Source organism: Pleurodeles waltl, chromosome 2_2 (assembly GCF_031143425.1).
Source record: "Pleurodeles waltl isolate 20211129_DDA chromosome 2_2, aPleWal1.hap1.20221129, whole genome shotgun sequence".
Taxonomy (NCBI): domain Eukaryota; kingdom Metazoa; phylum Chordata; class Amphibia; order Caudata; family Salamandridae; genus Pleurodeles; species Pleurodeles waltl.
The window spans coordinates 146,226,377-146,251,532 of record NC_090439.1 but is presented as its reverse complement, the minus strand read 5'-3'; positions in this window follow the sequence as shown (position 1 = coordinate 146,251,532).

The window sequence follows — 25,156 nt, the reverse complement described above, 5'->3', positions numbered from 1 at the left end:
TAAAAAAATTGAATGTGTCCACGTTGCGCTTTGGGGCGTTTCCTGTCGCGGGCGCTAGGCCTGCCCACACAAGTGAGGTATCATTTTTATCGGGAGACTTGGGGGAACGCTGGGTGGAAGGAAATTTGTGGCTCCTCTCAGATTCCAGAACTTTCTGCCACAGAAATGTGAGGAACATGTGTTTTTTTAGCCACATTTTGAGGCTTGCAAAGGATTCTGGGTAACAGAACCTGGTCCGAGCCACACATGTCACCCCATCTTTGATTCTCCTAGGTCTCTAGTTTTCAGAAATGCACAGGTTTGGTAGGTTTCCCTAGGTGGCGGCTGAGCTACAGGCAAAAATCTAGAGGTAGGCACTTTGCAAAAAACACCTCTGTTTTCTTTCAAAAATTTGGATGTGTCCACATTGCGCTTTGGGGCGTTTCCTGTCGCGGGCGCTAGGCCTACCCACACAAGTGAGGTATCATTTTTATCGGGAGCCATGGGGGAACGCTGGGTGGAAGGAAATTTGTGGCTCCTCTCAGATTCCAGAACTTTCTGCCACAGAAATGTGAGGAAGATGTGTTTTTTTAGCCAAAATTTTAGGTTTGCAAAGGATTCTGGGTAACAGAACCTGGTCCGAGCCACACAAGTCACCCCATCTTGGATTCCCCTAGGTCTCTAGTTTTCAGAAATGCACAGGTTTGGTGGGTTTCCCTAGGTGCCGGCTGAGCTAGAGGCCAAAATCTACAGGTAGGCACCTTGCAAAAAACACCTCTGTTTTCTTTCAAAAAATTGAATATGTCCACGTTGCGTTTTGGGGCGTTTCCTGTCGCGGGCGCTAGGCCTACCCACACAAGTGAGGTATCATTTTTATCGGGAGACTTGGGGGAACGCTGGGTGGAAGGAAATTTGTGGCTCCTCTCACATTCCAGAACTTTCTGCCACAGAAATGTGAGGAATATGTGTTTTTGTAGCCAAATTTTGAGGTTTGCAAAGGATTCTGGGTAACAGAACCTGGTCCGAGCCACACAAGTCATCCCATCTTGGATTCCCCTAGGTCTCTAGTTTTCAGAAATGCCCAGGTTTGGTAGGTTTCCCTAGGTGCCGACTGAGCTAGAGGCCAAAATCTACAGGTAGGCACTTTGCTAAAAACAGCTCTGTTTTCTGTGATGTGTCCACGTTGTGTTTTGGGGCATATCCTGTCGCGGGGGCTATGCCTACCCACACAAGTGAGGTATAATTTTTATCGGGAGACTTTCGGGAACATAGAACAGCAAAACAAGTGTTATTGCCCCTTATCTTTCTCTACATTTTTCCCTTCCAAATGTAAGACAGTGTGAAAAAAAGACGTCTATTTGAGAAATGCCCTGTAATTCACATGCTAGTATGGGCACCCCGGAATTCAGAGATGTGCAAATAACCACTGCTTCTCAACACCTTATCTTGTGCCCATTTTGGAAATACAAATGTTTTCTTGATAGCTATTTTTTACTCTTTATATTTCAGCAAATGAATTGCTGCATACCCGGCATAGAATGAAAACCCACTGCAGGGTGCAGGTCATTTATTGGCTCTGGGTACCTAGAGTTCTTGATGAACTTACAAGCCCTATATATCCCCGCAACCAGAAGAGTCCAGCAGACGAAACGGTATATTGCTTTCAAAAATCTGACATTGTAGGAAAAAGTTACAGAGTAAAACATAGAGAAGAATTTATGTTTTTTCACCTCAATTTCAATATTTTTCTTTTTCAGTTGTTATTTTCGGTAGGAAACCCTTGTAGGAGCTACACAAATTACCCCTTGCTGAATTCAGAATTTTGTCTACTTTTCAGAAATGTTGCGGTTTCTGGGATCCATCTTTGGTTTCATGCCCATTTCTGTCACTGACTGGAAGGAGGCTGAAAGCACAAAAAATCGTAAAAATGGGGTATATCCCAGTAAAATGCCAAAATTGTGTTGAAAAATTGGGTTTTCTGATTCAAGTCTGCCTGTTCCTGAAAGCTGGGAAGCTGGTGATTTTAGCACCGCAAACCCTTTGCTGATGCCCTTTTCAGGGAAAAAAACACAAGCCTTCTTCTGCAGCCCCCTTTTCCCATCTTTTTGAAAAAAATGACATTTTCACTGTATTTTGGCTAATTTCTTGGCCTCCTTCTGGGGAACCCACAAAGTCTGGGTACCTCTAGAATCCCTAGGATGTTGGAAAAAAAGGACGCAAATTTGGCGTGGGTAGCTTATGTGAACAAAAAGTTATTAGAGCCTAAGCGCAAACTGCTCCAAATAGCCAAAAAAAGGCTCGGCACAGGAGGGGGAAAAGGCCTGGCAGCGAAGGGGTTAAAGGTGTGAACAATGTTATGTTCTTCCAAGATGATATTCTAGTATTCGGGAAAACTATAGATTGTCATAACATCGCACTGAAACAAGTCTTATACAAACTTAGGGTGGCAGGATTGACCCTTAGAAAAAAAAAATGTACGTTTCTAGTGAAGGAAATTGAATATCTGGGATATACGCTCTCTGAGGAAGGTATAGGATCGAAGAATGATTTGCTAAAAGCCATCAGAGATGCCCCTCCACCGTGTAACAAGGATCAACTGAGATCATTTTTGGGTCTTATAGAATATTACTCAAAATTTATCCAGAATTTTGCAGATAAGACTGATGATTTGAGAAAACTACTACTAAAAAAAAATAACAGTTTTGTATGGAGGGAAGAACAGGAGTTGAGTTTTCAGATCATCAAGAAAGAATTGTATAATGCCGGTGTGTTAATACCTTTTGATGTAAAGCTTAAAACTGTTAATACAGTGAATGCGAGTGCGGTAGGTGTAGGAGCTGTACTCTCTCAAAATCATACTGGAGGGTAGAGGAGGGTTGCGTTTGCGTCAAGATCCCTCACTACTAGTGAACGGAATTACTCTGTTATTGAGAGAGAGGCGTTAGCAGCTGTATGGGCGTTGGAGTACTTCTGCACTTATATTTGGGATATGACAGTTGTGTTGCATACATACCACAAGCCCTTAGTTAAGATTTTGGCACCTGGGGGTGCAGGAAGGGGGTCAGCAAGGTTGGCTAGATTTGCCTCACGTTTACAGGAGTACATGTATGTTTTAGAACATATTCCAGGCTGGCGTAATGTTCAAGCTGATTGTTTGTTGTGTATGCCAATTAGATTGCAGAAGGGTGATGAGGCAAATCTGGAAAGGAGGGTAAGGGAAGATGTAGTAGCAAGTGCAAAAGATGTTTATGATTGTTTACGAGGTGTGATTTAAAAAAATGACTGGAATTCAAGGTTAAAGCAGGATTCTACTTTGGTGGAGGTTATGGATTTGGTGAGGTGTGTTGCAAAGAGGGAGAGTTGTGTGAGTCCTTCTACACGCCCTTATTTAAAGGTGTTGGATGAACTGTCAGTGGTACAGGATGAAGTTTTGATGAGACACAATAAATTAATTCCCCCTTCTTGTTTTCGTTAAATTTGTTCAAGTTGTCTCACAAGGAGCACTTGGGACAAACGCTGACCAAAAAAAGGTTGCAGGAAATTTTTTGGTGGCCAGGCATGGATGGTGATGTAGAAGAGTGAGTGAAAAAGTGTAGTATGTGTATGAACAGTGAAAAAAGGTTAAAGGTTGGTAGTCAGACCTTTAGTGGTGTCATTGAAGATCCAGGCAGGGTATGGCATAGTGTGTGCCTGGATTTTATTGGACCACTGGCACATTTGAGTGCTGCTTTGAGGTTCGCCTGTGCATTGGTGGATGTTCATTCCAAATGGTTAGTGGTGAAATTTGTGTAAGAAATTATCACAGCTTCTACCATAAGAGCTTTGGAAATGGTATCCTTGTAAGTTGATCACAGACAATGGTACGCAGTTAGTCTCAGCAGAGATGAAAAATTTCTTGGAAAAAACAGATATCAAGCACTCTCGCACAAGTTTGTACAATCCACAGGCCAATGGCATTGTGGAGAGGGCCAACAGGGTAGTTCAGGGGGCAATTCTGATGGCTGTCACAAATGGTAATGAAATTGAATCTACAGTGGCAGATAGAGTCTGGGCATACCGTACAACCAGAAATGGTGAAACAGGAAAAGTTCCTTTTGAGCTGATGAGAGGAAGGAAAGCGAGGACGAAAGTGTTTCGGGCATGGATAAGGACGTTGTTTGATAATGATTCTGTTTCCGATTCATGTAAGGTTATTGGTAGTGATGGGGTTTTCGAGGGAAAATGTGAGGATGGAAATCCGTGTAGGACCATTGTGCGGAGAGATAACAAGATTCAGAAAGGTGACTGGGTCAAAGTTAAGGTCAAATCAGGGGTGTGGAAAAAATTTCGAGATCCATTTAGAGTAAAGGAGGTACAACGTTTTTTGTAGTATTGGAAAACGGCGAGAGGTCGAATTTGCGAAAAGTGGCATGGTATGAGGGTGCTGATACGGTAGATCGGAAAGCAGTGGATGCTAATGAAGTGAATGGTTGTAGCAGTTATATGCTGATGGATGATGAGTCATTTGTTCAAAAAAGTGGCAGTGGTGTTCTTCCAAAGGATGTGAATATGAATGTAAGGCGTGAATATGGAGAACTGAGGAGAACTCAGAGAATTCACAAGACTCCTGAGTATTTGAAGGATTTTGTAAGGTAAAAGAAATGTAAAAAAAAATCATTCGTTTTCGTAGGGTCGAGGAAAATTTCAGAAATATTCACATGCTCAATATATATTAGTGCAATGTTGCATTGTTTTGCCTTTATGTTATTTTTCTCTTTATTTGTTTTTGTTGTTTTTGTTGGGAATTAACTATTATTGTTATTAAAGGGGGGAAATGTGTTGTATCGTACCATTAAGGAAGGCTGGAAGGCCTTGTAGAATGTAGGGTGCTTTCCAGTATATTATCTTTAGAATTGCGTGTGCGGTGCTATGGAGGATTCTCTCATCAAGTCAGTTACTCCAACAGGCTGGTGAGGGGATGCTGCCTGGAGCCGTTGCTCTCTTGGAATAAACTTACGTACAAAACTTGAACTGTGTCAGTGTCCTTGACAAGAACACAACAAAATGCAGGCCACTTTTTTAGATATCTGGTTCAATAATGGGGGCCAATTTTGTTTTGGAGCCAGGGCCTATTTTTTGTCCCAGTCCGAACCTCTCTGCAGCTCATATTTCACATAGTTTATTTACTTATTTTGTTCATTTAAAGCTCCACATTAATTGGTAGATCTTCCGCCCCAGCAAACTCGACCTTCCCCAGAGGCATGTCATACGTTTTGTGGGTTCCGGACCAAATTAATGCAGTGGGGCCCTTCTTGAGAATTAGGAAAACGTCCAGTATGGAGAAAGAATGAGCAGCAGGTCCAGCATTTAACATCATCTGGTAGGTTCAGTCATGTTAGCTGCCTCGTCACTAATAAATAGAGCAGCTTTGATGTAAGATCTATGAATAAATGAAGCATCACAAGCACGAGTTTTCAAAAAAGTGTGAGGCATGTGTATCAATAAACCCCTGTCTCCTTCTAATGGTCCAGTTTTCGTCTAATTTCGAGACAGGTGAACAGCAAGGATTTCAACAGATGAGCTTCAGCTGGCCTTTGAGTCCGCTCTCCATTAGCCTGAGGAACACCGGTGCAAAGTGAAGGTAACTCCACCCTTAATTAGGTCAATCGCCACTACTGATTTGCTCTAACTTGCAGAGAGAAAGCTCCCTGTGCTGAAGGACCATTACTGTTTTCTTTTGCAGAAAAAAAACTTATTTTCTGATACCCAAAATAAAATGCAGAACATGCCGCAAATCAGTGGGGTTTGCTTGCCGGTGAGGTGTGATAAATGTGCATTCACCAGTGTGCTATATGCTTTTTTGTGACAGCGATTTCGGCCCAGCAAACATGGACATGTAATTCTGTCAGGTAATGTCTCAACAGAGAGGCATAAGTTGTAGTATAGAGGGACCATCCACTGGGCTCTGAGTGAGCCCTTTATCACTGTCAAGAAAGTAGACATTAGCAATTGAACAAATAAGTGTTCAGCATGAAGAGACATACATTATATCACACTCATCTTTAACTTAAAGAAATAACTAAAGCACATCACATGCCTCTGCCCATCTTTCCACTTTGTAAAATATATTCAAACTTCAAGAATGCCTGTGATAAATACGAGACAAAAGGTAAACATAAAAGTGTCTCCTCACTTATCTAAAAATAGAAATTTGGCAGTTTATAGGAATAAACAAGACTATGTGAAATTCTGTAGAACTACACATTCTAATCTACTAATAAACATCAGTAACTAAAAACGAACTGTTGGAAAATGGCCCTCTCTGAAGGGTCTCCTTTTTTTGCCTTCCTCCTCTTCTTGTGACCTCATTTTGGTTGGTTTTAGGACTCTGCACACTTTACCACTGCTGACCAGTGCTCAAGTGCTTGTGTTCGCTCCCTCAAATATGGTAACATTGCTTCATATCCAACTTGCATATTTCTTTTACCTACAAGTCCCTAGTAAGGTGCACAAGATATGCCCAGGGCTTGTAAATGAAATGCAACTAGTGGGCCCGCAGCACTAACTATGCCACCCACATAAGTAGCCACTTAATCATGTCTCAGGTCTTCCATTGCAAGGCCTTTGTGTGCAGTTACACTGTCACTGCAACTTGGGATTCAAAAGTACTTGCCAAGCCTTAAACACCCCTTTTCTTACTTATAAGTGACCTCTAAGGTAGGCCCTATGTAACCCACAGGGCAGGGTGCTATGTAAGTAAAAAACAGGACATGTACTTATAGATTTTGCATGTTCCGGTACTGAAAAACGACCAAAGTCATTTTTTGCTACTGTGAAGCCTGCCTGTCTCATTGGCCATCATTAGAGCGCCCTTCTATGCTTTTAAGAAGTAATTTCTGATTTGAGAGACTTGTCATATTTGCTATGGTTGGAATGGTGGTAAGACATCCTACTTAATGGTGAAGTTGGATTTTACATTACTATTTCAGAAACTGCCATCTGTGCCTTACAGCCTGTCTCCAATCCACGTCTGGCCTGTGGTCGTTGACAACTCCCCTTGTGCATTCCACCCAGGCAGCCATAAACACAAGACACTCAGCTACATCTGCATTCATCTGTATACATATAGTTTTCCATGGGCAGGAAGGGTGGAGGGGTTCTCTCTTACACTTCAAAGGCCAGTGACCTGCTTTCACACAAAGGACTTATAACACCCCACAGAACTCCTGGCAGACAGATTGGGCTGAAAGAGGAACTTGCGCACTTTAAAACCACTCTTTGAAGTTTCCTCCACTTCAAAGGCACTTTTGGGTATATTGGGTCTGTGGCCCCAAAAAATCAGACACTTCTGGACCTGCAATTGGACTCTGTCAGAGGGACTGCCTGCCTGCCCAAAGGACTCATCTGGTCTGCTTTGCTGAAAGGACTGCTCTCCTGTTTGTTGAACTGCTGCCTGCTGGAAGGACTCTGCCTTCCTCCACAAGTGCCACAAGTGCTCTCTAAGGGCTTGGATTGAGCTTACCTCCTGTTCTTAAGTCTCAGGGCCAACAAAGACTTCACCAAAGAGAAGAAAATCCCGGTGCATCGAAAAATCAACACATCGCCAGCAGAAATCGATACAATGACTGGCTCATGACTGGAAAATTGCAGCATCGCCTACCCGATCAACGCGGCGCTTCCTCCTTCCTACCGGCATGTTCTGGAATTTTTAAAGCATCATCCCTGGGCATCAAAATACCCCTACATCGCAGTAAGGAACCAAGGCTGCACCGTTGAAAATTGACCCATCAGCTTGCAGCATGGAAAGAAACAACGCATTGACTTTGACGCACTAGAAAACGGATGTATCACATTACCTTTCAATGCATCTCCTCCTCTGCGGCCCCTTTGTGTCATTATTTTTTACGCACCCCAGGTACTGTGTTTAAAAATGATACAGCCTCTGATTCATAAGGATTGAGACTCATTTAAAACTTCAAAAAGTTGTAACTTGACTTCTGCAGATTGGATTTTTGTTGTTTTGGTCTTATTTTATTCAGATAAGATTATCTATTTTCCTAAACTGGTGTGGAGTACTTTTTGTGGTGTTTTCACTGGGTTACTGTATGAGTTATTGCACAAATACTTTACACATTGCCTTCTAAGCTAAGCCTTCCTGCTCTGTGCCAAGCTCCCAAAGGCTGATCATAGGATAATTTAGGTTGTGTAGTGACTTATCCTGACTAGGATTGTGGTCCCTATTTGGACTAGGGTGCATTATTCTGCCAACAAAAGGCCCAATTTCTAACACAAACGAAATAAATAGTATGTTTGTTTTTCAAAATATTTTATTTTAAAAAACCTGATGCTAGCACTGTGATCACCCTCTTTTCTCCTCTCTTAGATCACAACAAAACCAGGATAAGAGGGAAACCACCTGAGGACTGTAAAGGTTGCCAAAACCCCACTCAATGAATCAGTTTTGTTCATGGTTATAAGTGTTCTGATATGTTATCTGGAACTCTGTCAATGATTTCAGACAGTCAAGTGTATGAAAAGTAAAATAAATACAGACCCGAAAGCATTTATTGAACTGGGAATATGTAAAAGTGTAGAGCATTTAAAACTGAAAGCACTGGCACTGGGCCCAGTACATCAGACAATCCTCATATGATGGGATTCAGATAAGATCCCGGAATACACACTTCTTGGGTACGGAATGGCTGACATTAAACATAAAGTAGATGTCAAACATAAACTAGATGCATACCAAGAGCTGTTTGGTCCCTTTCTTAAGACTGCTTACACTGAAATTCAATGGACCAACTTGCCCGAAATACCTTAAGCTTCTACACCTATTCCCCCACCAAAGGACGAGTGGGAGCTTAACATGGTGATGGGCGATGGATGGTGCGGCTGATAGCTGGGCCTGATAGCCAATAGGTGGTGGTGCTACTATAGATGTTGTGCTCCAGGTAAAGCAGTTACAGCAGATGGGGTGCCGCGGGGGCTGGATGGGGTTTGCTTGTGGCAAGGGTTTCCATTTCTATACTTTGACAGCCGACCTCCAGGTTGTAGGTGACTCTGTTGTAAGTCTTTTTTCCTGCAAAACAGAAATGAGTGATGAAACTAAAAGTATGGAAAGGTGGGAACATCACATTGTTCACAATATACAAGAGCATGCAATCCTTGTACAAAAGTCTGTCTCTGATAATTTAGCCGCTCAGCTGTAATAACTGATTACAGTTGAATTCTGACTTCACAGTAAATGCTGCCAGAGTCATCGGGCAAGTGGAAAGGAAGGTCATGGGGCATATTTAAATCTGTAATTGACAAAACAAAAACAAAATGTTGCTTTTTCTTCTACTGCTCTGTTTTTCTAATGAACAATGAGAAGCAGAAAGGAGATATTTGAGACAATATGTTTAGTCTTTCCTTGTCTTAGGTAATTATAGGAAATATTTTATCTCTAAGCATATTTCTAATCAATGTCAGCGATAGGTTTTTAAACAGACTTGTATTAAAATGATTCTAATATTTCTTAGTAAAAAATATCTAACTACGTTTTTCGTATGTTTAATTTTGCTTTTCAGATTCAAATTTTATTCTTCATGTTTAAAAACTTCATATTTCCTTCATATCAATGAGCAGCATGCTAATGATTTAAGTGCTTTGTTGCAAGGATTATGGAGTGGCCATTTATTATAAAGAATCAAGAACCCCAGCTAAACGTTATTTTGCAAGTCACCATGGAGGTCCATGGCCTTGTAAAGGAAATCAGCCTTGCTACTCAATATGGCCACAGAACCCTTTGGTGACCCGCAATATCCTTAGACTATACTGCAGGGGCTAGTTTATCCCATGTATATTGAGGAAATTGCCACTGTTGGTGAGATACGTACTTTGGTGAGTTAATTTACAGACCAAAGGGAAACATGGTGCAGTACTGTGCATTCAAAAACTGGAATGAAAATGGTGTAAAATAGTATATATGTCCCATCATCTTCTGTTCTGACGTGCCCAGAAATAAATCATGTGATTGAGAACTGAAGATTTTTATCCCTCTCCAGAATTCCAAGTTTGTGCAGAGGATATTAATTCATGTTTGTAGAGTTTCCAAAATTGTGGCTATAAGAACTGAGAAGGAGAGAGCACTAATTTTAGAAGTCTGATGGAAGGGATTTTCATTAGTAGGGACAGTGAGCACTATGTTCAAAGTTTGAGTTAATAGATTGGCTAAGTGCTGTAAATGGCCAAGAAATGGTGGCCTGCAGCATGTGAATTTATTTCATATCTGACAATTTGTGGCATAAAATAAACATGTTGTGTAAGGCACCTTTGATTACCTGACCTACATTTGGTACAAAGGAGGGGTCTGTGATTACTCCCAATGTTCTCACTGTATTAGAGGGGGTTGTGTGTGTCAGAGGTCCTGAGGCCAGAGGATGGTTTGGTAAGATTTTCCCCAGATTCAACATGTGAGAATATTAGCCTTTGATGAATTCATCATAATGCATTTGTGTAGCCTCCCGTTGTGTTCTGTGTGTTGGTTTTAGTGTAGAGCATAGGACTTGGCATATGAGGGGCTATCCAGCTCATGTTGGATATCTGCAACAGCAGTTCGTTATTTGGAAATAAAGGAAGGGCGCACTTCCATTTATATTGTGTACTATTGTGTTTTGTTAAGTCATGATTTATTCCTAAATTAACATTGTTGTGTACTCCTTCAGTTAGAAGGGGTACAAAGTACATCTTGGAGTAACTTGTTGATACAGGATAAATATAATGAATTTATGAAATAGTTGTCAACATCCTTCCAAATGTAGACCAAGTGAAAATCCAACTTCACAGGCCTACAGCAATATGATTGCTGCACACAATAAGTGAAAACATTTGAAACCTCTTTCTGCTCATCAGACCACCTTAGATTTTTTAAGGTGTGATTATCACCTTCTTCATTGTCCATGTTCTTATGAAGATGTTCAACATTAGGGTGTGGAATGTTTTGATCTGTAGCAATTGTGTGTTACTTACAATACACTGTTACTAGGCAAACACACCTTCTTAGGTGAGTACATTTGATGAGCACAGTGATATGAACATATTGAAAATACAATTAAAGACATTCAAATGTCACCTAATTATTCAAGAAATGAAGAAATCACATTTAAATAATGACAATGAGAAAACCAATCAACTTCGTAGCTTCAGTTGATATTACTTCATCAAATATTGGCCAAAAAGACAGTACAACCCAGGCAGAAAGGCATGGACCTTTGCAGCTTAAAACCACAACTTTCACTGAATGCCAGTCACTTGTATTCACCTTTTACACAACCTAACCTTCAAGACCACATTCACAAAACCTCAAAGATGGCCTGGTACCAGCTCTCTTTTGTAAAGAACATAAAACTCTTCATTCCAGAAAGCGACTTCAGAACTGCTGCACAAGCTCTCATAGTCTTACATCTGGACTGTGGTAACACCCTGCTTCATTACCACCCAGACTCTACACTGGCACCAAATAAAAGCACCCTACACACCGAGGCACATCTCATCCAGGGCCTATAACATGATCACATCACCCCTATTCTAATGGAGTTCCATTGTCTTCCCTTCTCGGTCCAGACCCTCTTCAAAACCAGTTGCATCATATACAAAGCCATTAAGACCAACACCTCTGCTTATCTTGATGACAAGCTCACCATTTATAGTTATTCTTGTCAACCCCATAACTAGGACATCATCAGACTGTGGCTAGGAAGTGTAAAAAAGAAAAAAAGACAGCAGACCTTTTCCATCTTTGCATCCAGGATGTGGAATAACATTTCTGCATCCACCAGGACCACCCTAACACTGGTCCAATTTTGGAAAGAATTGAAGATTCACCTCTTTATAGAACACTATGTCACAATGCATTAACCACCAAAACCTACCTACTTCTCCTATCACAATTTGAATTGATGTTGTGATTGTCTTTGGCCCTGCACACAGGCCTCCACTCCCTCTTTTGATAGTCATGTGCTATGGAACAACCATATTTATAGATAGATAGCTCCTTCCAACAACAGCTGTCCTGACTGGCTATTGTGCTATTCTGCCATTTTCCCCACAAGCTGCACATTGGGGGGAAGTTGTCAGAACATAAAGGGTTAAGTGACTAACCACGCCCCCATTCCCCATTCTAGTCATGGCTTCTTGTAGTATCAGGGAGGTTTAAACAAGCATGCTGCGCAGCGGACACGTGCAGCAGGCACGCCTAAGGCAAGCCCGTCTGCGCCTCTCCGTGACCTGACCATGACCAGCACCAGGACCCCTGGACCTCCTGCCCACCACCGCTATTCATCAGCAGCACTCAACCAAGGACATGACAACAAGTGTAAGCAAGCATCACCAGGCAACACCAAGGGACCCTTCACCTGTCACCCTTGCAAATTCCCCAGCCTCCATCACTCAAGCCCTCCCCCAAAGAACCACAAAACAAAACACAACCTCAGATGTATCCTGATCAAACTCGCTCCATCCACAGGCACGCCATCAAACTCTGGAGCCTCTTCGATACCACATCCGCAGAGGTCACCTTCCCACAAAAACCTGGCTTAACCCCTCTTCAGCTTCAGACATTGCCATCGCCATCGCCATCCCAGGTGGCTACAAGATCATCCGCAAAGACTGCACAAACCTCCCTGGGGAAGGCATTGCCATCATCCACAAAGACTCCTTACGCCTCTCCACCAGCACTGAAGACTCCACAACCAACATGGAACTCCTCCACTTCCAGACTGGAAACAACCCTGACACCACTCTGAGAGGCACCCTCATGTAAAGGCCACTAGGCCCTGCCCTCATTCTGCTACTCCATTGCTGACCGCCACCACCCACATGCTCGCTTCCAAGGACTACATACTCCTCCGGGACCTCAACTTCCACCTGGAGAACACCAATGACAACAACTCCATGACACTGCTGGAAAACCTCGCCAACCTCGGACTCAAGGAACTCATCACCTCGCCCACCCACTCTGCCGGACAGACACTCGACCCCATCTTCACCACCAGCAACCAAATCGCCATCAGCCACATCACTGAACTCCAATGGACCGACCACCATTGTATCCACTTTATCTTCACAAATCCCCCGACCGACACCACTCTCACCCACCACCCCGCAGGAGCTGGAACAAGATCACCAGCTACTCACCAGTGATAGCGCGTCCAGTCTTTATAAATGACTTGTACTTGGACACGCCGGAGTTCGGTGAACCTTTTAACCGAGTTGGTTTCTCCTCATCCAAAAATAGTCAGATCTCTCATATCAATAGTCAGTAATCATTATAATCAATACCTAATACTAAATTAATGGATCGAACAACACATTAAGAATCAATAACATTCGGTATTTCGACGCACCATGACCTTTCAGTCATGAATAACCACACCAGTTTATTAGAAGTTAATGAATTTATTTCCCTATATTAACAAAGCTGCATGATATATGTGAGTCTCAAAATCAAATGGTATATATATACGAACATTACTATCTGTCCATAGTGGTGGAAGAAACGCAATCTTCGCAAAATCTGGATTATGATGCACTCGGTTATAGCAATACAAATCACTAATATAAGCAACTGAATTTGACTAATTGCATACATCAGTCAGCATAACAAGATTTCAATTTAGCATGGTGCATCAAGTGAATACCTCAACTAACCTCTAATTAGCATTGGCATGTGGGGCTTCATGCAAAACGAATTAAGTTAACACAAATTTAGAAAAGTCCTAGCTTGGGCCCTATCAAAATAAGCAGTTGGCACCTAGGAAGGAAAACACAATGCATAATACAATTATCCTTTCATATTTACCAGATACAAACAGCATTCAAGAAAAGTCTTCGTCCTTCAGGTATCGGTTCGATCAGCATGGGGCAGATTTTAAAGGGGGCAAAGTTAAGGGCAAGTTTCCTTGCAGCAGCAAGGAGAATGGGGTAAAAGTTACTGCATGGGCAATACGGGGCAAATTAAAGTTAAAGGGGGTGATTCTAACATTGGCGGGCGGCGGAGGCCGCCCGCCAATGTTCCCCCGACAAAATACCGCTCCGCGGTCACAAGACCGCTGAGGGTATTTTGAGATTTGCCCTGGGCTGGCGGGCGGCCGCCAAAAGGCCGCCCGCCAGCCCAGGGCAAATCTACCTTCCCACAAGGACGCCAGCTCAGAATTGAGCCGGCGTAGTGGGAAGGTGCGACGGGTGCTGTTGCACCCGTCGCGTATTTCAGTGTCTGCTTTGCAGACACTGAAATACTACGTGGGGCCCTCTTACGGGGGCCCCTGCAGTGCCCATGCCATTGGCATGGGCACTGCAGGGGCCCCCAGGGGCCCCGCGGCACCCCCTACCGCCATCCTGTTCCTGGCGGGAGACCCGCCAGGAACAGGATGGCGGTAGGGGGTGTCAGAATCCCCATGGTGGCGGAGCGCGCTCCGCCGCCATGGAGGATTCCCCCGAGCAGCGGAAAGTCGGCAGGAGACCGCCGACTTTCCGTTTCTGACCGCGGCTAAACCGCCGCGGTCAGAATGCTCGACGGAGCACCGCCAGCCTGTTGGCGGTGCTCCAGTGGTCGGTGACCCTGGCGGTCACCGGCCGCCAGGGTCAGAATGACTCCCAAAGTCTCTAGAGTGAGAATTCTCAAAGTCTCTTTCTCTGGAATAGGGAAAAGTGCATCAAGATGTCGTCTAAGATGGTGTCTGGCATTTGGCTTAAAAAATGGCATCAAAGAAAATGGCTGACTTCTCTTTGTCCAGTGGGTTTAAGTAAGAAACATTCCAAATTCTTCAGGGTCTTCCATTGGAGGGTTCATAGGGTGGCTTCCTTTTGACCAATTAATAGTGTCTTTCTCCTAGTACTCATTTATACATAAGGTGTCCATGGAGCCTTGGAACACAAGTTGCAACAAAGTCAGGCGAAGAAGGTGGCGGATGCCAGAGAGTGCTTGCACATCTGCAAAGCGTATGTCAATAGTGAAATCCGAGCGAAGTCATAAAATTTAAACAATATGGTGTTGGGTGCAGGCTAGCCCTAACACCTGCCACCACAGGTGTCGGAGGGCCACACACTGAAGAGTGGGTGGTTGCCTAAATATTGAAAGAAGAGTGGCCAGGGCACACCAGTAGCATGAATCCTGATCCTGATAATGTTCAAGAATAAATAGAAAGTTCGTTTTTGGAAGATGATGTGTAGATATTTATTATAAGTGCAGGTAGAAAGTAGAAATCTCAATCAAAGGACTGCGTTGTACAAAATGACCATGTGTCCAGAGCAGCCAGATGGTGATAAATGGTCAAAGTTACAATAGGATGTTCGAATGTAACAATAAGTCCATACAGCAAAACAGCCAACACATGTTTCGTCTTCAAGACTTTGTCAAGGCTTCAGATGTACATAAAACATTATGGGGGTCATTCTGACCCCCGCCGGCGGCGGATGCCGCCGGCCTGGTGGGAACCGCCAGAAGACCGTACCGCGGTCAAAAGACCGCGGCGGTCATTCTGAGTTTCCCGCTGGGCTGGCGGGTGACCGCCAGAAGGCCGTCCGCCCGCCCAGCGGGAAACCCCCTTCCACGAGGATGCCGGCTCCGAATGGAGCCGGCGGAGTGGAAGGGGTGCGACGGGTGCAGTTGCACCCGTCGCGATTTTCAATGTCTGCCACGCTGACACTGAAAATCTATGTGGGGCCCTGTTAGGGGGCCCCTGCACTGCCCATGCCAATGGCATGGGCACTGCAGGGGCCCCCAGGGGCCCCACGACACCCATTCCCGCCAGCCAGGTTCTGGCGGTGAAAACCGCCAGAACCAGGCTGGCGGGAAGGGGGTCGGAATCCCCATGGCGGCGCTGCTTGCAGCGCCGCCGTGGAGGATTCCCTGGGGCAGCGGGAAGCCGGCGGGAAACTGCCGGCTTCCCTTTTCTGACCGCGGCTTTACCGCCGCGGTCAGAATGCCCCCGGAAGCACCGCCAGCCTGTTGGCGGTACTTCCGCGTTCGTTGGCCCTGGCGGTCCATGACCGCCAGGGTCAGAATGACCCCCTATATGTAAACACGAAAGGTACATAGATCAAGCTGCTGGTAGTCATGAGTCCTTGGGAGAAATCAAATAGTATTTGGCAGAACCCCGACGCGCACGGCACGGGTTTATTCGCTCCACAAATACTTAAGGCTTATCATGACCATCATTTGCCAATACTATTTGATTTCTCCCAAGGACGCATGACTACCAGCAGCTTGATCTATGTACCTTTTGTGTTTACATATAATGTTTTATATACATCTGAAGCCTTGACAAAGTCTTGAAGACGAAACATGTGTTGGCTGTTTTGCTGTATGGACTTATTGTTACATTCGAACATCCTATTGTAACTTTGACCATTTATCACCATCTTGCTGCTCTGGACACATGGTCATTTTGTACAACGCAGTCTTTTGATTGAGATTTCTACTTTATACCTGCACTTATAATAAATATCTACACATCATCTTCCAAGAACAAACTTTCTATTTATTCTTGAACATTATCAGGATCAGGATTCATGCTACTGGTGTGCCCTGGCCACTCTTTTTACAAGTTGCAACAAAGTTTGCCAATTAATTCTATATCAGAGCTTTTATTGTCTGCACCTGCAGAAGCTGACCTTGCTTCAAAGAGGATGAAACTAGCCTAGCACGAAACCTTGAGATAAGTGTATTAGTCATCTCTACTGGAAAAATACAACCTTAATGTAAAATAATATGTCTTTGTTAATACAAGTGAAAACCACGCAGTTAAATTTGAGATCAGGCAACTAGGCCAAAGCCTCTGCTAAATTTAAGCTAAGCATATAACAGTTTCAACAAGAAAACCATAGAATACATTTGCAATTATGACGGATTACTACATTTGTCAATTCTTCATGATCAATTAAGCTTGTTTATAATAATGGCGAACTACCTCGTGGGCACAATTTCCCTCGTACATTATTTTTCTTTGTTAAAATCACACTACCTTATACGATTTTGATGACATGATATATGAGTATTTGTTAGTCCTTCTTTTTCTGCGTCATCACCAGCCTCAACAATTCACCCCCCCAGGTGACCTTAACACCAACACAGCTGTCCAGGACCTTATTAACTGGATCTCAGACTGTGCCAACACCTTAGCCCCCATCAATAAACCCTCCAACAGTTGTTCATGTGGGAAAGCCAACTGGTTCACCCCAGTCCTCAAGGACTCCAAACAAAACTGCAGATGCCTTGCAAGGAAATGGCGCACCGACAAGACCCCCACCAACCACAAAGCCTTCAAAAAAGCCTTAAACACACACCACCAACTCATCAGGACCACCAAGAGAAACGCCTTCCAGGAACGCACCAACAACAACGCACACAACAGCAAAGAACTCTTCATGATCATCAACGAACTGACCAACCCCAGAGCAAACTCCATGGACATCCTCACATCACAAGCACTCTGCAACAACCTCTCCACCTATCTTCCACTGCAAGAAAGCAGACATCTATGACAGTTTTCTAACCCAGGACCATCCCACGCCCAACACCGTCATAGCCTCCACCAAAGCTCCACCAAACCCCCACCACTTACTCTGCTGGGCCAACATCTCCGACGAGGAAACCCTCAACATCATGAACTCCATCCACTTTGGCTCTCTCTCCTATCCCTGCCCTCCGTCCTCTCCGACAGAACCCAAAAAGTCTGACTCCCAACCGCAAAGCTTCTCTCTGAGGCCCACTCTCTTCAACCTCTACATGGCCCCCGCTACCATTGCCAGACACCACGCACTCAACATTGTCTCATATGCCGATGACACACATTTAATCATCTCCCTCACCAATGACCCGCACACAGTCAAAGCCAACTTCCACAACGGAATGAAGGCAGTCGCCGCATGGATAAGGGAGAGCTGCCTCAAGATAAATACCGAAAAAACAGAAGTCCTCGTCATCTGCAACAAGCCCTCAGCGTGGAACATCTCCTGGTGGCCCACAGCCCTCAGAAGCTCCCCAGTCCCCACCGACCAATCCTGCAACCTTGGATTTATCCTGGACTCATCATTCTCGATGAACCGTCAAGTCAGCACAGTCTCCTCCGCCTGTTTCAACACCATGTGCATGCTTTGGAAGATCTTCAAATGGATCCCTACCGAAACCAAAAGAACAGTCACCCAGGCCCTCATCAGCAGCCACTTGGATTACGGCAACCTCAATCTATGCCGGAACTACCAATAAGGTACAAAAAAGACTACAGCTCATCCAGAACGCCTCCGCCCGCCTCATCAAGAACGCCCACAAACACAGCCACACCTTCACCCTACTGAGAGACCTGCACTGGCTCACAATAGACAAGAAAATTACATTCAAACTTCTACCAGTTATACGAAGCCCTCCACAACGCCGGAACAGAGTACCTCAACCAAGGACTCCACTTCTACACACCCACCAGGCACCTCTGCCCTGCCGCCCTCGCTGCCGTCCCACACATCCAGAAGGCCACAGCAGGAGGAAGGTCCTTCTCCCACCATGCCGCCAAGACCTGGAACTCCCTCCCGATCCACCTCAGAAGATCTCCCACGCTTTCTCAATTCAGAAAGGACCTCAAAACTTGGCTTTCACCCGATTCCCTCTGACCTTCACTTAATGCTCCCCCCCAGCACCTTGACGCCCTAGCAGGTGAATAGCCACGCTTTACAAGTACTTGATTGATTTGTGATGGCTGATTTCGATTTTCAGTTTGGCCCTGCTTTCAGCCTTCAAGGTAGACTATGTAGTACGTAATTCTTAGTGAGGCAGTGCAGGCAATGTGCAAATTATTTGACTAGAACATTTTTGGTTACAAAGAGCACGAAGGCACCAGAGGTAAATAGGTGCAGTAAAATGTTGCATTCACTTTCGGACAGCAAACAATGGCATAGATGCCGACTTTATTTTTAAACAAAACAGCAAATAAAAAACCTTCAAAACCCAGCTATGAACATCCAGCAGTGGTTGTTCCCACTGTTGCTTGATCTTACCCACTGGCACAGAAATGGGCTACAGACAAAAGCTTCACCAGCAGAGAAACAACCGTTGAGATTTTACTGATAGACTAAAGATTTTGTTATATGATTCCAGATGCATTTCATATTGTATCAGCATAGGTTCTATATACAATAAGCATCTGATATGTGCCTGAATATATGCACCTCACTCTTGGGTGCTGCTGCTGAGTAATGAGTCACAACATAACGTTTATTAGCTACTGGTACAGTGGTGCTCAGCTGTGCCTCCAACATAATTCATTTCCCACCACACTGCAACAAATGCAGTCATTGCCAATAGAAATAAACAATTTTCCTTCCACCAAACCCTTTCCACCAATTATTGGCAGGTTGTTAAAGAAACAATGTACTTGTAACATTTTGACTCCTTATTTTGCACTAGAATCATTAAAATACTACAGTGAAACTATAAGCGTCCTCTGTAGTTGTTCACAGTTGAATATTTGAGCACTGAGTAGCAAACAATTTGGATGTAACTAAGAAAGCTAGATCAAGCCACAAGACTAAAATAGGGAAAATATGTGACACATGTGCAAGAAGCATTATCTCAAAATTATAAATGATCAAAATAACATATAAGCAATACAAATTCAGTTAAATCACATACCAATACAATATGTTTCTTATTATATGCCATATATATACCACATGTATACCAACATCAAAATTGGGTCAATGATTAAAAAAACAAAAACAAAATAAATTGGAAGCATAATTGGACACTTGTACCATAATTTTACATTACTAGTAATACTCATTATTCTAAATCTTTTTCCTCATATGATTTCTTGATCGTGTTAAAGATGTCCCTTCAGATTTCAATACATAAGCCTCTTTCTATGTCTGCATCCTCCATACAGGACACCCATCTGATATGAATAGACTTCCCAGGTTCTTTACTTCCTCTCATAAGCAAATCAATAATAAAGATTCCAAACAGGGTGATATGGGGTAAACGTGAGTGATGGGAGGGAAAATAAATAATTGTAGTAATAAAGATTACTGGCAAGTAATCTAAACAATACCTGCTCACCTACTTCCTTTTTCTATTCCTTATTAAACTGAGAATATACCTAACAGCATGACCTTTATCTGGATCTGTGAATGTTAATTGAACATGTAAATACAAACCCACATACAGAAGTGCTGCTCACCAACGCATACATTTTAATAGGAACACCTAGCCAAACAAAATAAATCACAGTTGTTATAGACACTTGTCTTAAGCCAAAATTGCCTTTGGTATCACCAAGGCCAAAAGACAATTTTCTGTCTTAGGCCATATTTAATTTGTAATTGGCAAATAAAAGTTGCTGGAGTAGCCCAAGCTAGATGTTAAGTCAATGAAACACCAGCCCTCTCTGACTAGGAGGCAGATGGTTGGTTTACTCTAGAAGTGCCACTTCTGATTTCTGATATGCCGAAGAAATTACTATTATGATTGAACACCTCCATTTAGATTTAGGTGGCGTACAACCTCTATTTGTGGAACCAAAGTTTATGAAAATAATATTAGACCATCTAAAATCCAAAGATCTGTAGAAGTATAAATTTACAGTTCTTTCCTAATCCAAAGGATATAATCTAGGGTCCTCAGTTTGTGGACTGTGGCAAATAAATATAAGCACTACCTACAGATCCTTATAAAATAAAAAATAACTTTCAGGATTAAATTTAGCTTTAATCTCAACACACATCTATGCTAAAAAATCCTTAAATAAGGATAATGGATATAAAAGAGAACCAACTTCATCTAGGTTTCTTCCTGGTGTGATTTCTACTTGGACAAAATCCTTTAGCACAAGAAACCTTCCATCCTCCTGATTTAATGGTTCCTGAAGAGGGTTCTGAAGAGGAAATAAAGGAGAATCCCAAAAAGGATATAGGAGGTCATTATGATCCTGGTGGTCACTAGACAGCCAGTGTTACGGTTGCGGTCAGACCACCACCATAGTGGCGGTGCGGCCGCGACATCATGACCGTGGCAGAGCCGCAATGGTCAAATCACCAACACCGCCAGGCTGCTGCCAGCCTGCAGTCTGGCGGTCCCAGTGACTGTATTCCGCCAGCCTGTCCATGGCAGTAACCACTGCCATGGAAAAGCTGGCGGAATGGGGTACTCGAGGGGCCCCCATGCACAGCCCCATAGCGCATTCCACTGCCCAAATTATGGGCAGTGGAATGTGTGACAGGTACTGCTGCACCCGCTGCACCCACACATCGCCGCCGGCTCCATTAGGAGCCGGCAGCAATGTTATGACCCTGCTCCTAGCTGGGCCGGTTGGCGGAAGCTCTCTTTCTGCCCATTGGCCCAGTGGGGAAGCCACAACAGGGCCGGCGGGGTTCAGGTGGCACAGGCGACCTGATGGCAGGATGGCACTAGCAAGCGGCCTCCTCTGCCCGCCAATGTCAAAATGAAGGCCAGAATTCCTTAGCACTGGATTTCCTTAAATCCAAACCTTTGGACATATGTCACACTAAGAAATCAAGAGCCACTAAATTATTTCATGAGATATGGATGCTCTAATTGTCACCCCTTGTACTTTAAAATTGACTACTGAAAGACCCCTGTGAAAGCCCTCTCTTAAAATTTGTTATATGGTTCCTGGAGAACAACTGGCCAGAGAAAGGATATTAGTCTGACATCAGGAAAACACAAAAAGATAAACCAAAGTTAATAAATTCTGACCTACCAACTTTCACACTTAAAAATAAAATGATGATTAGTCTCTAGTGGAAGAAGAGATTGATGTAGATGGAAAGGAATCATAGAAAAGTAGCCATTCTTCTTTGGTCACCAATAGACACAGGACCGGAGCTAAGACTTCATGGGCTAACAATAATTATCTCCACCCTGAATATGGATTAATACCCTTGAATGAATGGGATCTTGGGTATAGCATATAGAAGAGTTCTCAGTCAATTTCATAGTAGAGCATGTGTCTCTAATATTTTGAGATCTAGAAACTGTTAGACATTTCATCCTTGGCGTGGTCTCCCTTAACTTTTTGCCTCTGTTCCCCAGGTTGTTGATGTGTGCTGAACTCTGATTTTACTGTTTTTGTTACTCTGGGCACTTTACCACTGCTAACCAGTGTTAAAGTGCAAGTGCTCCTTTACAATATGTGTATGTAATTGGTTCTCCATGATTGGCATATTTGTTTTACTGTTAAGTCCCTAGTAAAGTACACTAGAGGTGCCCAGGGCCTGTAAATCAAATGTTACTAGTGGGCCTGCAGCACTGGTTGTGCCACCCACACAAGTAACCCTGTAATCATGTCTCAGACCTGCCACTGCAGTGTCTGTGTGTGTATTTGTACACTGTAAATTCGACTTGGCAAGTGTACCCACTTGCCAGGCCTAAACCTTCCCTTTTCTTACATGTAAGGCAACCCTAAGGTAGGCCCTAGGTAGCCCCAAGGGCAGGGTGCAGTGTATGGATAAGGTAGGACATATAGGGGGTTATTACAACTTTGGAGGAGGTGTTAATCCGTCCCAAAAGTGACGGATATACCACCAGCCGTATTACGAGTTCCATAGGATATAATGGACTCGTAATACGGCTGGTGGTATATCCGTCACTTTACCGTCACTTTTGGGACTGATTAACACCTCTTCCAAAGTTGTAATAACCCCCATAGTAATGTGGTTTGTATGTCCTGACAGTGAAATACTGCCAATTTAGTTTTTCACTGTTGCAAGGTCTGTCTCTCTCATAGGACAATATGGGGGCTACCTTTAAATTGGATTAAAGTGTAGATTCCCCTAGAAAGTAGATGGACATGTGGAGCTTGGGGTCCCTGAACTCACAATTTAAAAATACATCTTTTAGTAAAGTTGATTTTAAGATTGTGCGTTTGAAAATGCCACTTTTAGAAAGTGAGCATTTTCTTGCTTAAACCCTTCTATGACTCTGGCTTGTTTGTGGATTCCCTGTCTGGGTCAGTTTGACAGTTGGGTTGTTTTTCACCTCGCACTAGACAGTGACACAAAGGGAGCTGGGTGTAACCTGCATTTCCTGATTAGCCATCTCTGCTAGGAGGGAGGGGTGGAGTGGTCACTCTCATCTGAAAGGACTGTGCCTGCCTCTGACAATGCAGACTCCAACCCCCTGGTGTGTGTCTTAGGCCTTGCCTGGGCAAGGCAGGATTTCACAAGTAGGTGTGAGTCCCCTTTGAAGAAAGGTGAACCTCTGCCTGGAGAAGACCTGATAGCTGAGGAAGAAGTGCTGCCCTGCCTGTGACTGTGCTTTGTGGAGCTTTTCTGTAGTGCTGCTTCTGCCAGAGTAAGAGGGCAGAGACTGGACTTTGTGCGCCTTCCATCTTGTGAAGAAATCTCCAAGGGCTTGAGTTAGAGCTTGCTTCCTGTTGTTTGAAGTCTCAGGGACAGCAAAGACTTCTCTCTGCCAGCACCTGGAGTCTCTGGAGAGACTCCTGCTCTGACAAGTGGTGCCCTATCCAGTCCCTGCGCCCTTGAAAGGAAAGCTGGTGGAAATCCAAGGAAATCGACTTCGGACTACTCCGGACCGACGCCGCTGCTAAATCCGGTGACGCCGCCTGCACCTGACGCCGTGACCTTTGCTGGAATGCGACGCTCTTCGCAGGCCCGACGCCGCTGCAGCCCCACTGAAGTCTGCAACTCCATGGAAGTCGCCGCACCACGTCGTGACCGACGCCGCTCGAAGTGCACAGATTCAACGTTTCGCACAGACGCCACAATCCCCGACTTCGTGCATCGGCTTATTTTCACCCTTCACCAAAGGTACTGGACTTGGGGGTCTACACGACTCCGTGTCCGGCACCGCTGGTGTCGGCTTGTTGGGAACGACTCCGGCATGACGCCGTGTTAACATCTCATAGAAGCATTTTTGTTTCTAAGCGCTATTTTTGAGTTTAATCTTTAAAAATTCGTAACTTGACTTGTGTATGTCGGATTTTTGTCGTTTTGGTCTTGTTTTGTTTAGATAAATATTTCCTATTTGTCTAAACTGCTGTTGTGTCATTTTGTAGTGTTTTCATTAAGTTACTGTGTGTGTTGGTACAAGTACTTTACACCTAGCACTCTGAAGTAAAGCCTACTGCTCTGCCAAGCTACCAAGGGGGTAAGCAGGGGTTAGCTGAGGGTGATTCTCTTTTACCCTGACTAGAGTGAGGGTCCTTGCTTGAACAGGGGGTAACCTGACTGTCAACCAAAGACCCCATTTCTAACATTGGTGATCAGCGGTTGGGATTTGGACTTGTATTTGTACTTGACATACAGTGATTTAGTGTGCACTACTGTTTGAGTTCAGACCACTACGTGACCACATAGTACTAGTCTTGTGATTTTTGGGTTTTTTTCTATTTGGACTGTTTTTGCTCTGCATTCAGTTTCTCTTTTTCGCTTATCCGGTGAGTGACTTTTCTGGAACTTAATTTGAAAACTTGCTTTTCTGCAATTGGAACTTTGCACTCTTTTAACCTTTTATCATGTCTCTACTTGGAGATGCATAAGTTGAAGCTGTTTTTGACCTGAAGCAATTGGATAGTTATAACAAGGCTCAGCTAAAGCAGTTTTGTAAAAATTTTGGTTGTCCCATTAAGAGCTCTTCCAAGAAGGATGAGCTGAAAAAGGCGCTGAGAGCCTGGGTGACAACCAGAAGCACTGGAGGGCACACTGAGGATGAGGATGAGTAGGGAGAGCAATCAGTACATAATGGTATAGTGGGGGGACCTGTTATTCCCAGGGAAAGAGTCTCTAGGGCAAGTAGCAGTGTATCCTCCAAGGGTCTGACACCTGAAGAGTTACAGGACAGACAGGCAGAAAGAGAGTACCAATTGGAGCTGAAAAAGCTCAGTCTAGAGATGGAACAGAGAAGGCTGGCCATTGAGGAAAGGAAGTTAGCAATGGCTCATGAGCTCAGTTTAAAAGAGATAGATCAGAGGAGTCAGCCGAGTAGGGATGGTGGCAGCAATCCTACAGTGCAGCCTGAGAGATGGGTACACATCCCAAAAGACCTTGTGAGGGATTATAAGAGGGAGGATAATATCTACTTGTGGTTCAAGGGTTATGAGTCACCCCTCCACATGAACCAGGTCCCTGAAGCTCATTGGGGGGCAGCCCTGTGTAAGCATTTTGAGGCAGAGGGGAGTGACACACT